Source organism: Fukomys damarensis, unplaced genomic scaffold (assembly GCF_012274545.1).
Source record: "Fukomys damarensis isolate Sample0158 unplaced genomic scaffold, DMR_v1.0_HiC HiC_scaffold_34, whole genome shotgun sequence".
Taxonomy (NCBI): Eukaryota; Metazoa; Chordata; class Mammalia; order Rodentia; family Bathyergidae; genus Fukomys; species Fukomys damarensis.
Window position 1 is genome coordinate 13,826,382 of NW_022900946.1, and position 14,268 is coordinate 13,840,649.

At 46.3% G+C, this 14,268-nt stretch overlaps 1 protein-coding gene across 1 annotated transcript in view; it reads left to right on the plus strand.

Moving 5' to 3' along the window:
- Positions 1-14,268, plus strand: part of Tvp23a (trans-golgi network vesicle protein 23 homolog A) — a 23,043-nt gene that overhangs the window by 5,248 nt on the left and 3,527 nt on the right. The gene's annotated exons all lie outside the window — the stretch shown is intronic.

A 14,268-nucleotide genomic window follows, 5' to 3' on the forward strand; every position in this document is an offset into this window, starting at 1 on the left:
TCTCTCTCTCTCTCTCTCTCTCTCTCTCTCTCTCTCACACACACACACACACGCACACGCACACGCACACGCACACGCACCCAGGGCAGTTATGGCTTTGTGTTGGCAGAGGCTTCACAAAACAGGAATAGGTTTTTGCATAAAGTGGAAAAAGGATTCAGTTAGGGTTCCAGCATCTTCATCTCATGGATGCCCAGCACCACTCCCCATGTGGCTTCCTTTGCTCTCTTACGCGTGTGGGCTGTGTTGGCTGCTAGGGACAAAAGCTAGTGAGTGGGTCACCGAGAATGCAGCCTGTTTCCCACCAAATGTTCCCGTGATTCCACTCACCCAGGCCCAAGCCTGCCTGCCAACTCGTAGCTCTCTAACCCAAGGGCAGCCAGCAGGTAGACAGAGTGATCCTGGGAATCCTGTGGTGCTAAGGGGGACCCAGCTCATTCCCAGACAGATTTGCCTCATCCCAGCCTGGTATCAACCCTTTGCAAAGTGACCTTCAACTCAAACAATGAGCATCACACCTTCCAGGTTCTGTTTTTTCACCTGCAAAGTACGGATGATGTTGGTTTCCTCAGAGCATTGTGTGAAGAGTCTAAATGATTGATGAAAGAGTATAGCAAAGATTGCAGGCCCAGAGTGCTCCTTGCACGCTTTTTCCATGCCGCCTGTTATTTTGACCACAGGCACAGCTTCGGTGCCCAATCCCTGTGTGCAGGGCCAAGGTGAAGGCATGTCCTTGGTTGCAACAGGATGTCACACTGGGGTTCTTCTGGTGGAGAACTGCCCCTCCTACCAAAAGCTAGGCTTATGTTGTCAAGGCTCTGTCTGCACAAAACCCCTCTGAACCCTTTAAAGGACCCGAGTTCCAAAGGATTGTCACCCAGAGTAGGACAGACTCCTGCCTCAGACACATTTATTTTTCAGAAACTGATTTTGGTCTCGGCGGTCATAGCTGGTTTGCTTTTGAGCTTTGGTCCATGTGCGATGGTTGGTCCTCATTCCGCCTGCTCAGTGTGACAGAGAGGAACCTGGCCCTGGTCTCAGACACCACAGAAAGTCACATGTTAGTGGGGTTCAGGTCCAGAGACAAACATCACATGGAATAAAAACAGCGTGCTCACCTCCCTCAAATCCTTAACCAGCTCATCCTGTAATTTTATTTTGTCTTTCAAGAAGTCTTCCACATTTGGTTCACTTGTCTATATGAGCTGCAAAAACCTTTCTCAAAAATGAGCTTCTGATGAAACTGTTGGCTGCTTTTGGGGGAAGTTATAAAGCATGAACAATAGCAACAGCAAACACTTCTCTAGCACTTATCCTACTTGGGCGCTTTTCTATTCTACTCTGTTTTACTTGGAATAATTCTTTTTATCTGCATGACCAACCAGTGAGATAGGTATTACTATTTTATCACATCTGGGGCCAAATAATTCTTCATGATGGGTCTGACCTATGCACTCACCACAGGATATTTAACAGCCTCCCTGGCTCCCATCCTCTAGATGTGGGAGCATCTGGTCCCCAGGTTATGATGGCCAAAATGATTCCCAGCCACGGTTCATGCCCGCTAAGGGCAAAATTGCCCCTGGCTGAGAACCTTGGATCATTCTGTGGGACTTGGGCTGGGATTTGGAGAAGTTAGATTTGTGTTTGAGGGTACTCTCAAGTGTTCCCAGCACCTCTGTGTGACATGGGAGGTTAGTGTGTGGAGGAAAGAGAGGCAGGGAAAGGGAGGGGAAGGTAACAGCGTGGTGCTGGTCACTCTTGACAAAGGAACGTAAGCACATCTCTGACAGCCACGTCCCAACACACTAAGGAGAGTAATAATTTTGGTTTTTCTTTGTTGTTAGTCCAGATGATCTACTCCCTTAGTGAGTAAGAACTCCTCTCCTTAACAAGGCCCTGTCCCTTGTGCCTTTGTGGAACAAGTCCTGTTGTTCCCAGTCCTCCATAGTCTATTTTAAAAATATAGAAATATGCTCATAAACAGGTCCCACCAAGAAGCTGATTGTTTAATTTTAAGGAAGGCCCATGATTACCAAGGAAAATAACCCACAGAATCAGGGAACTAGACAATTTTCAGTTCTCTTTGATCGGAGCACAGCATTACATATTTTGAAATTAACTCATTACATTTATAACAGCTCAACTTCCCCTTATCTATATTTCTTGTTCACATGAATTTCATTGCATAAACGATGTAAATCACTGAAGGGACATTTTTACTGAACTGTGACCCACATAGCTAGGAAAGCATTTGGGTCAAGGTAGGGACAATGATCAGATTTCTTGATGCTTCATTTCAGGTGACATCTTAAGTGCATGGCCTCATCACCGACTCCATCCTGTTGAGGGGCGCTGTACTGTAGCATGGTAGAATATTTAGCAGCACCCCTGGGCATCCCAAGTAGATGGCAATGAATGCTTACAGTTGTGACATCAAAAATGTCTCCAGTCATTGCTGGGAATACCTCAAATCAGCGCCTCTTTGATTGCCCTGGTAGAGGTTGAAGTGTGTATGTGTGTGTGTGTGTGTGTGCATGTGTGTGCGCACGCGTGTGCATGCACCTTCCCTGGGGAGGAGGTAAGTTCTGATGAATTAACATAAGTTCAGCCATATGTCCCAGCAAAAAATCCTGATGACAGTTCTCTAGTAAAGACCAACTCAGAGACAAGTGTAGTGACTCGCCCGTAATCCCAGCAACTCTGGGAGGCTGAGGCAGGAGGATTGCTGCGAGTTCAAGGCCAGCCTGGGCTACATAATGACTTCAAGGCCAGCCTGGAATACACAGTGAGGCCCTGTCTCAAAACACAAAACAACATAAGACCTACTCAGGAACTTTGGGCTGGAGCCCAGGTTTCCCATGGCCCCATGTCTACCTCAGCCTACCCAGTGGCCAGTTATTATATCCATTTTCTGGGTCCCTGCTTTTGTTTAAATGTCGGTAAATAGCCAAGAGCCTTGTGCCTGCCTGTCCTGGAACAAACCCTACAGCAGACTGGACAGTGGGCCCAGCTGGTGAGGCCTTGCTCCATGCCCATCTCACAGTGGCCACCCCGTATCACTTGCTGAGTATTTTGCTTTGTGACTCTGTTTACCTCATTCACACTGTGCTGGCTTCTTTGCTGCCTGCTGGAGACTAGTCAAGTGCAGGCATGCAGGACGCGGTCCACTGTTCACTGTATTCTGATGGAGCCTGGTGTGCCTGGTGGACAGTTGGTGCTTGATAAATGTGCTGCTTCTTGAGGCTCAATTTATTAAATTTAATATTTCTTAAAAATCAATTAAGAATATTTATGTGTTGGTTATAAACTTAATTTTGATCCTCAGGCAATTTAAACTACAGTATGAAATTGGCATCAGTGATTATTTTGAATGCCAAATTAACTTGCAAGCAAAAATACACCCAGACAAAAGTACAACATGGACCATTTTCAGTGAGGTGGGGAATTTTAGTGGTTGATAAAACCTCAAACAAAACAACCATAAAGCTGATAAGTTGTAAGTTGTAAACTGTAAAGTTGATAAAGTTGTAAGTGATAAGATAGGTTCAATTGGAAAAGAACATTTTGAATTAATGTGCTTAAAGGACTTAAAAAAAACCTTTCTACTTTGCAATAACATCAAACTTTTGGGAAGGCAGTAAGATTGATCAAAGAACTGATCTGTCACCTTATCAAGATCCAGGCACTGTTAATTTTGCTGTGTGCGTGTATTTTAAAGAATCTTGTTCCCTCAACCCTAAGTGCTTAAATGATGTGTGTGTGTGTGTGTGTGTGTGCACGCGCGCACGCGCGCGTGTGTGTTTCAGCACTAGGGATTGAATCCAGAGCCTCTGCACTGAGCGACGCCTCCCATCACACCTTTTAAAATATTCTGAGACAGGTCTCGATAAGTCACTAGGTTGACCAGAATGGACTTGAACTTGCAACCCTCCTGCCTCAGGCTCCCAAAGTGCTGAGATTATAGATGTGCATCACTGCATTTGACTCAGATGTGTGCATTAAGAACAGGAAATTCTGTAAGCAGAGCACAGTGATTGAAATGAAGATAGTTTTTAATCTATGGTTCATATCCCTGTGTCCTTTATTGCACTTTTCTCTTCCCATGAGCAGGTCCCATCCAGGCTTACCTACTGCATTTAGTTATCCCAGAAGAGTTCACAGCCTTTCTTTTATCTTTCGTGACGTGGGTATTTTGAGGAGTAAATGCCAACTGTTTTGAAGAACCTCCCTTGACTTGTATCTGTTTGATGTTTCTCATGATTCGATCCAGGCGATGTTTCTTGGCAGAGATACTGCAGGAGAAATGATGTTATATCCCCAAAGTATATTTACTCTTTTCAAGCATTGTTGCTACCAAAGGTGGCCCAGAAATGGCATATTTTTGCCTCCACCACCTCATACCTGTAATTCTAGCCCCCAGATCTTAGTCTTTAATCCTCTTTGCCACTCAGAGAATCCAGGAGGGCAGCCAAGCTGCTGGCTCTGTCCCGGGAAGCTGCAGACAGGGCTGCTGTCACCCAAGGGACCCACAGGGCAGGAGGGAGAGCTCTTCCACGAGGCACGTCATGCAGCCGTTGCCTGGAGGCTCAGTTCCTCTGTCATGTGGGCCTCTCTGCGGGGTTGCTTACCACAGCCAGCCTGCTCCAGGGCAAGCAAGGGAGAGCACAACAGTGGCCAAGATGGAGGCAGCTGTGTCTTTGGTGCAGTCTCTTCTGAGGTAGTCTGTGGCCATGCTGGTGACTACACAGGGTATGAAGACCAGGAGGCTATAGGGGCCCTATCAGAGGTGATCACTATGACCAGAACTCAGAGAAGGGCCAAGTTTGTGGGTTTCTACGGGGGGGCTCCCTCTGCTCCAGGGGGATGTGATTCCCCCCATTTTTCAGGTTAGGAAACAGGCGCTGAAAGGTTGAATCACTTGTCTGAAGTCACATAGCAAGTGGCGGAGTGGGATTTTGAAAGGCGAGACTCTGCCTACTTGGCTACCTAAAATTCAAAACAAAAAAAACAAAACAAAATTTAATGACAGTTCCAAACATATAACAAGCGGAAGACTATGATAATCCCACAACCCTCCACAGCGATCAACTCTGGGCTAATCTTTTTTCATTTCTGCCCCACCTCCTCCTCCTGCCCCTGGTTATTTTGAAGCAAACCCCAAGATTGTGTCACATCATTAATTCTCAGGAATGTTATCTCTAAGGGACAAGAGCCCCCGAAAAAAACAGAACCATGTAGAATTTTTGCAACTTTCAATTTTAAAAAAATTAATTCCCACATATGAAAATATCCATTTAATATCCAAATATCATTTCCTTACTTTTTATTATCAACTTGTTTGAACTGTAACTGAAAGAACATTCACACATCAGAATTACTTGCTATGTAAGTTTTCCTTCTGTAGGGTCCTCTACCTCTGCCTCTGCCTCTACTGCTCTTTTTTGCAATTGATTTGTCCCGCTGTAGACCTTGTCATAGTCTAGAATTGTTGGACGCATCCTCTTTGTGTCTTTGAATCTGTTCGTTTGTCCCCTGCTGTGGTTGGGATGTGGCTGTCCCCAAGGGGCTCCTGTAGTGGGATTTTGGTCCTCAGCATGGCAGTTTTAAGTGGCGGCACAATATCTAAGAGCAGGGCCTCATGGAAAGTGATTAGGCCAGTGGAGGCACTGACCTTGGAAGGGACAGTGTAGTTTTCATGGGATCCAGGTCACTTCCCACAAAAGTGAGTTGTTATAGAAGAGCAAGACTGGTCCCTAACTGTTCTCTGGCTTCCTGTCTTGACATGTGATCTCTCCCTCTGACAGGTATTCCTGCCGTGATGCCATTTGTCATATTGCAGTGCGGCCAAAGGGGCCTCACTGGAGAGGTGCTGGCACCCAAACTGTAATCTACATAAACCTCTTTTCTTTATGAAGTACCTAGCCTCAGGTATTTTGTTACAGCAACTAGTGGACTAATACATCTCCTATATTTACTGTAATGAGTAGTTAGAGCTAGAGGCTGATGTGGTCCAGGTGTGATTTTTTTTTTTTTTTTTTTTTTTTTTTTTTTTTTTTTTTTTTTTTTTTTTTTTTTTTTTTTTTTGGCCCAGTAGCTTCAAAAGATAGGTGTTCATTTATGTGGAGGCCCCTAACATCTGGCTGCCTGGCCATTGGTGCTTGATACCTCCACACTTGAATTCATTAGGGATTATGGCATGGTGGTATTCTTATATACTTTTTTGTACTGGAGATCAAACCTAAGACTTTGCTTACTAGGTGCTAGGCAAGTACTCTCTACCCCTGAGCTACATTCCCAGCCCTTTAAAAAAATCTTTTAAAATTTTTAAAACTCAATCTTGCTAAGTTGCCCAGGCTGGACTTGAACTTGTGATCTTCCTGTCTCGGCCTCCTAAGTGGCTGGGATTACAAACATGCATCACTACAGCTAGCAGTGTGGCATTCCATCTTCCTTTGTGAGCTGAAATAATCTAGAAAGAGACACTCCCCTCATAATTTAGTCTTTATTATATATACTTTATAGAGAAAAGGCATCTATGTGCTGGCTTTTCACACTTTGCTTCTAAGTTTTCAAGGTAATGAATCACTTCCTTGCATCTCCATTAGGTGAGCAATGCCAGTTTTTTAGTATCACATGAATTCATAGGTAAGTTCTGCTGTGCAGATTGTCCTAGTTTTGGCCAGTGGAAGCCACTTCCTGTTGGCTTCTGAGCCTTTGTGACCTGATTCTTGCAGTATGTGACAGCTTCTTAGCTTTTAGGATGTTCCAAAGGCCCAGACTCTGCCATTTCTCTAAGAAGCCCTGGCTGCTTTGAGTGGAGAATAGTTGAGAGCCACAGTGCGTGTTCCGCTGGGGTGTTAGCTCTCGGGCCCCATGGTTATGCCTGGTGATCTTGTGGCTCCGTGGGCAGCCATGATACCAGGTGCTGACCCTTGGGCCTTGCAATGATTCTGCCACTCAGAGCAGCTGCTAGTGCCCAGGGGGCCATGGTGCAAGTTCCTCATCACGCAGTGGCAGGTGGTCTTCAGGAGATACACAGGCCGAGAGTGGAGCACAGCAGGGTTCATACCTCCACCCTGCCAAATGTCCCCACACAGCACACCACCTGCCTGCATCATCTCTGCTGTGACATCACCTCTCCTGGAATCAGCGTCCTCATCTATAAAATAGCTCACAAACTCCACCCTACTTCTCTTTTTTCTTTGGCCTCGTTTATCTCAAGGCAGGTGTTCTGGGTTGAACTGTGTCCCTGAAAAGATATGTGGAGGTCCTAATCTCCTCAAAATATCACCATCTTTGGCAGCGGGGTCTTTGCAGATGTGATATTAGGATGAGGTCATGCTGGAGCAGGGTGTGTCCTTACCCGATATGCTAGGTGGGTATAAGAAGGTGGCCATGTGATGACCCAGACACCGGAAAGGCTGCGTGACAACTAAGCAGACACTGGAATGGAAATCAAGCAACACTGAGGACTGCCACTTGCCACCAGAAGCCAAGAGAGGGACAGGCTGGATTCTCCTTCATGCTCCGGGAGGAACCAGCCCTGCTGACACCTGGACTTTGGATTTCGGGCCTCCGGAGCTGAGACAGTTTCCGTTGTGTTAGGTCACGTAATTTGCGGCCCTTGGTTACAGCAGCTGCAGGTGAGGATACGGACTTGGACTGGCCTGGGCCGAGCATCGGGGCTGCTAACTTGTCCCCGTGGCTCCCACCTCCATCCGGATGCTGCTCATACTCACCTTAGAAGTCGGGATATCTCTTTAAAAAGAAATAAAGAACAGAAACAAGAGGGGAAAACTGTGGTGGCCAGAGGGAAGTCTGTTTTTTTTTCATTCACTTCCACACACAAACCTCTGCTTTGCTGACCTTCGTGTGGAAAGTCTGAGCTCTGAGCATTCGGGATCTTCTTGGACATCTGGCAGCCCCCGAAGCCACCCGCCCTGCTCCACAGCCAGGAGCAGGACATGCCGTCATTCGAGGCAAGAAGCTGACTCAGAAGGACAGACTCAGAAGGACAGTGGAGCCCACTTCACATCTGGACCCCTCCAGGGGAGAATCAAACCCAGCCTAGGTGGCCCATCCCCTGCAGCAGCGTTGCAGACCCCCAGTCCGGAAGGTTGCACCAGGCCCGCTTTTCAAGGGTCGGCTTCCTTCAGTCCCCGGCTGCTTTGTTACTGGCCCTGGCTGACCTTGCCGTGGAATGGGAACAGGCTGCTGGGTGGACACGAGCATGAGAGCCCCCTGGAGCTTCTCAGTGTGCACCCCCAGGCCCAGGGCCTCGGGTGGAGCTGCAGACCCTGCTTCCAGCAGGTTTCCAGGGGTGAGGGGGCCGAGCTAGTGCGTGAAGTGACCGAGGTCGGCCAACCACGTCGTCCTCTCTGAGAACCGTCCTGTTAGCTGTTGCCCCCCAGTACTGGGGGTTCCACTCCCTCCAGAATCTTCATGGTCCCGCACCACTATTAGCAAACACCTGAGTGGAAGTGGGTGCCTGGGCTGAAGAAATAAATAGCAACACCCACTCACTTCATTTTTAACAGTGGGGGAAAAACTTCAGTCTAACAAAAGGTGCCAAAAAGAGCATCACCGGTCACATCATCCCCCACGGTAGTTCTGTTTTCACCAGTCTTCACTATGAATGAATGAGTCACAAAATAAGCAGAGTGACGTTAGCCAGGGTTACTTGCAGACTCCCTGGGTCAGGCATCTTAGGTGTTTTATCTCCCAGGAGACTCAGACATCTGAGGCAAATGTTATCCTTCCATCTGCGAAGCGCAGATCGTTAACCTGAGGCTTAAAGTAACTTATGCTGTACCTTGTCTGGGGCTGTAGACCCAGCAATGATGGGGCACGAATATGGGTCTGAACTCGGGCTCCGACCGTACTGCACTACACCGGTGGGGGAGGTTGGGCATTGTGCCCCATACGGGACCTTTCTCTTTTCTTTCTGCAGAGGATTCTGTAAGCCCATAAGAAAGGACCCGTGTGCTGGAATTTTCCTCCAGCATCCAACTATAATGACTCAGTTGGGGATTTTTAGGTCTAAATTTTTTTTTTAAACCACAGATGGGCCACCGAGGCACCAGCATACCAACACATGGGCTTGGTTTACCCCGAAAAGCATCTTACCTCAGTGCAAAATAGAAGCTGTTTGTTTTCCTACCTTTGAATTCAAATTTACATAAAAGCACAGGAAGCAATGAACCTGATGTTCCCATTGCCAGTTCTGTCATCAGTGCATGGCCCACCTGGTCCGTTCTTACCTCCACTCCCTGCTCACTTTTATTAATTTATGTTGTTGTTGGTTTTTTTTTTTTTTTGGTAGCAGGAGGGATTAAACCTAGGGCCTTCGCACTGAGCTACAACCCCAAGCCTTTTAAAATTTGAAACAAGGTCTCAGAGTCACTAAATTGTCCGAGCTAAACTTGACCTCTTGACCCTTCTGCCTCAGCCTCCCAGAGGGCTTGGATTACAGAAATGCGCCACCACAATGGACTTCCCTAGTTATTTTGAAAGAGTCTGGCATCTTCTTAGGTAAAGCGAACCAAGAAGAAACAAGAATGCCTTCCTTGGACTTGTGCCATGCTGAATACAGAACGCATGCCCAAGTGTTTCACAGATGGCAGAGAGTTTTAAAGAGGATATTTGATGAGGAAATCAAGCTGGAGATAGTCTTTATAAATCCAGGGAGGAGATTTCAAAGTAATTCATCAAATAAAGGGCACTTTTAAAACAAACTATTAGATTGCTGCTGAATGTAGGATAAACCAATCTCTTCCACCAAATCAAATTCGCTGCAGCCGCTGGTGGATGGGGCTGTATGTGCCTCGCTGTGAACATTCACAGGTTGCTTTTTTTTTGGTAGACTTAAATTCCAATCTCTTCCACTAAATCAAATTCGCTGCAGCCGCTGGTGGATGGGGCTGTATGTGCCTCGCTGTGCACATTCACAGGTTGCTTTTTTTTTGGTGCAGACTTAAATTTTCAGTACATTTGAGTAAATGTTGACATTTCCCACAGACAGCCCAGTATGCTCTGTGTCCTCTGTCTAGGCGGACCCACCTTCTAACCTGTGTCCACTCACCTTATTATAACCTTTGCCTTTTATTTTTGTAGTAGTTTTAGAGATATAGAAAAACTAAGCAGAAATACAGTGCCCAGAAGCTCTTTTCCACCCCATGATTTTCCATTAGTAATGTCTTACATTGTACGTCTTTTACAACTGATGAACCAATGTTCAACCAACTGAAGTCCCCCGTTCACTTACTGGTCCCTCTTCCTGTTATAACATGCCATGGGATTTGACAAATGTACAGGGGCATGCACCCACCCTGTAAACTCATAGAGAAGTGTGACTGCCCTAAAAATCCCTTGTGCTCTGCCTATTTTTCCCTCTCTCTACCCCTCCAAACTCCTGGGGACAACTGATATTTTACTATCACCACAGCTTCATCCTTGTCAAGACATTGTGGAGTTGGAATTATTCCACATGCATCCTTTTCTGAGTGCCTTCTTCCATTCAGCAGTGCATGTCTAATGTTCCTTCGTGTCTTTTCGTGGTACCATAGCTCTTTTCTTCATAGTGTTGCCGAACATCCCATTGTCTGGACATGCTGCAGTCTGTCCATTCTCCTCATGGGCCCCCTAGTTACTTCTCATTTTGGACAGTTATGCATCAAACTGCTATAAACATTTACATGTCAATTTTTTTTTTTTTTGCATCTGTAAGTTTCCATTTATTTTTTGAGTAAATGCTGAGGGTTAGGATGGCTGGCTTGTATCCCATCTAGCAGTTTTGGAGTAACTTGCAAAGATCTGTGTTTGCTCAGTAGATTCAAAGAGGAATTTAAAAAGAGTTGAGATGTAGTGTACATGAAATCCGCTAACTGTAAGTGAATGCTCACCTCAGAGGTAACCTTGCCTGGGTTCCAACACAATCCATTGGTTCTGCCAGTCAGGTAACTCCAGCCCCACAGCTTTTGACAGTGGGTTCTTGTGGTGGGGACAGACAGTAGTAGTGACACATTGCTTCATTTTGGTTTAAGTGAAGCCTAATTTAATCACAAAATTGTACCTGCACTTTCTGGGAAAACACTTTATATTCTGCAGACCAGTAATTGAATGAGGAAGGCTGTTTTTAAGTTTCTTTTTGGTCAGTTCTGGGGATTGAACCCAATACTTTTACACTGAGGTACATTCCCAGGTCTTAAAATTTGTATTTTTTATTTAAGGGTCTCACTAAATTGGCCAGGTTGGGCTTGAATTTTTGATCCTCCTGCCTCACCCTCCTAAAGTGCTGGGATTACAGGTGTGCTCCACCGTATCCTTTTCACTCTTTTCTAATGCAACCTTATATATGAAAATAGGAGGTGGGCCAGGGTTGGCCTTGGGTTAGTTTGCTGAACATGGTATAGCACTGTAAAATTCATGTTGAGGTCTCACCCCACATCTGAGGCCCCATGTGTCTTGCATGCAGTTGAAGACCTCAGGTGACTCTCGTGCACATTCCAGGTTGAGATCCAACTGTGCTTCTCTCCAGGGTGGAAGATGGCATGTGTACGGGGCCCAGAACTGTGAAAATGGAAATAGAGGAAACTTGCACACAAACCCAGCAAGATGCTCCCTACCTTGACAACACTTGGAGTTATTTCATTTCCCCCTTTCCACACCGGCCTCATTTTCCCTGCTCCTCTCCAGGTAATAGGCTTCCACCTGGTCTGTGGAGGGGGCAGTCTCAGATACTGAGTAGAAAATGTCAGTTGCTGAAGATGAGTACAAAGGGTCATCTGAGGGAATGTGGAAGGATCAACAGTCCGGGGGGACCCCCTCGAAGAGAAAGTCGCGGTCAGAGGGGAATTTTGCAGTGCAGCCCCTTGGCAGAGGAATCAAGCTGAGAGATGCTGTGGGCTGAGGTGGTAACAGCGGCTCCTGGTTGTTGGGTACCATGTGTTTCAAAACATTCTGAATGTGCCACCCTCACTCGAAGTTTTCCTTTACAGAAGAAGAGGTGCTGAGAGGTCATGTGGTAGAAAAGGCCACGGAGCTACTCAGAGCACCAAAGCCCTGGCAGTCTGGTGCCCAGGTAGCTTGGAACAAGTGTGCTGTTTGTCTTATTGTGCCTGAAGGTGGAGCAGATCGGCGTGTTTGTGCCCATGAATGTGTGTACCACAGCTGCAGAGGCGGCAGCAGGGCAGAGGACCCCATCGTAGGGTGAACAGAACTTAAACTGTGGCCTTCAAAGCTCATGAAACTAGCGAACTAGTCTGAGGCCACTTTGCTATTAAATGGGGCCAGGCTGGCCAAACTCCTGAGGTGGACTAAATGAGGATTTTGGGGTAGCAGGGAGAGCGCAACCTGTACAAAACAGGATTCAAGCTAGAGGTTAAAATCCTACTCTATTGTTTTGGGCTTTGCTTGAATAATAATACTTTCCAGTATGAGTTAAGGTTATAAGCAGGTTGGTAAACAGGACTCAACTTAGTAGAACCTTCCAACAACTGGAATATTTCTTCATTTTATTTCAGAAAAACCACAGCCAATAGAAGAAAACAGTGAGCAGACAAGGGATTTATTCAAATGCGGGAACTTCCCGGTTTTACCCTGGATCTGAATATGAATATATATTCTACGTTACTTTTATCTTTCATGTCCATATTGCTTTCCAAAGACAGATATTCCCAGGGCTTTTAACTGACTCAATCACAAGATTCAGCACAGAAATTATATTTGCAGAGAATCATACCTAGCAGGTGCTAATTAAAATATTTTAAATTATTTTAAACATGATCTCTGCCCTAAGAAACTTTCAGTCATTGGGAGAATATTTATCTTCCGGGTCAAGGGGCAAAACTGGATTAACAGTTGAAAAAAATCTCAGTAAGGATTAAGGAAAAAAGGTTATGAGAGTCCAACAGTCTTCTGGAACATTCCAGGAAGTTTTGAAGTTCTACATGGTCACGTCTCATCCTGAAATGTCAGTGCACCTCCTGGGCTGGTTGTCCTTCAGGCCACCATGATTGCCCAGGTTTCTGAAAGGCACGAGAATGTGCTGGAAAACTGCTGGTGTTATACCACAGCCCCCTTTGCCTGCTTGGTGTTCCAAAAACATCAGGAGCATATGATGCAAGATGTCACTCTGAACTCAGCTTCTGAGTCTTATTTAATGGTCTCTTGGTGGCCAGACGCCCCACAATAATTTGTGTGTGCTTGTATGGGGGCGTGCTGGGGAGTGAACCCAGGGTGCTCTACTTCTAAACTACACTCTGTCCTTTATTAAGTTTTGAGTCAAGGTCTCATAAAGTTGCCCAGGTCTGGCCTCTAGCTTTTGATCCTCCTGCCTCAGGATCCCAAGTTGCTGGGATTACAGGCATGTAATCACCCAGAGACTCCTCATAATTTTATGCCAGCCTAAGTTTGCTTCAAGTTGGGGAGACAAACAAGCTCTTTCCCCCTGCAGTTCTACCATGGCTTCTGATGAGCACCCGGTCCCCCACTCCATCACTTTACAAACCCACAATATGTATAACTGTTCCACTACCGGCATGCTGACAGTTTGCAGTCCAGTTAAGAACACAGTCTGTGATATGTTATTAAAATAATTCTGTCATCACTTAAAACTCAATTGCAAGTTTTTGGCTTCTGGTGGACACGTCAGAGCCGGCAGCACCAGGCCCTGTTTGGAGGTCACCTCCCCTCATGGGAGCCACCCTTTCCTTACTGTCCTTCTCTGGCACTGGCACTGAGCCGGTGTTCTGGCTGTCAAGTGTCATCCGGCTTATGCCGTGGCTTTCTCCATTGTAGCTGAGCATTCACTGTTCTCTACCCGCAAGCTCTATATAAATTGGGACACCAAAGAAAGAAACAGAAAGCCATGGGTAGCCTATGGCCTGTGTCAGCCACTGTCACTGCCGGCATGACCCCTGTAGGCGTGTTTCCTGCTCCAGACAAACTATTGATCCTTTTCAAGAATTCACCCTTGAAATTCTCCCAGACTCACTAACTTGATATAGGATGACTGCTCTTCACTGTCTTGCTCTGCTTTTGGTAGGTCATAAGGCACTGTGAACAAGAATCATCTTCCTCTCGGCTTAATGTCAGAGGCATTCAGGTGACACTGCTGAGCAGCTGGCATGAGTTGGACCTGCCATTCAAGTGTGGTGACCATTTCCTCCCCAGGAACACACTCCCTGGTGACACCAGGCCTCTGCCTGAGGGTTCACGTGTGCTGTTACTAGCAGAATAATGCAACCTTTACCTTTAGGGAACTGG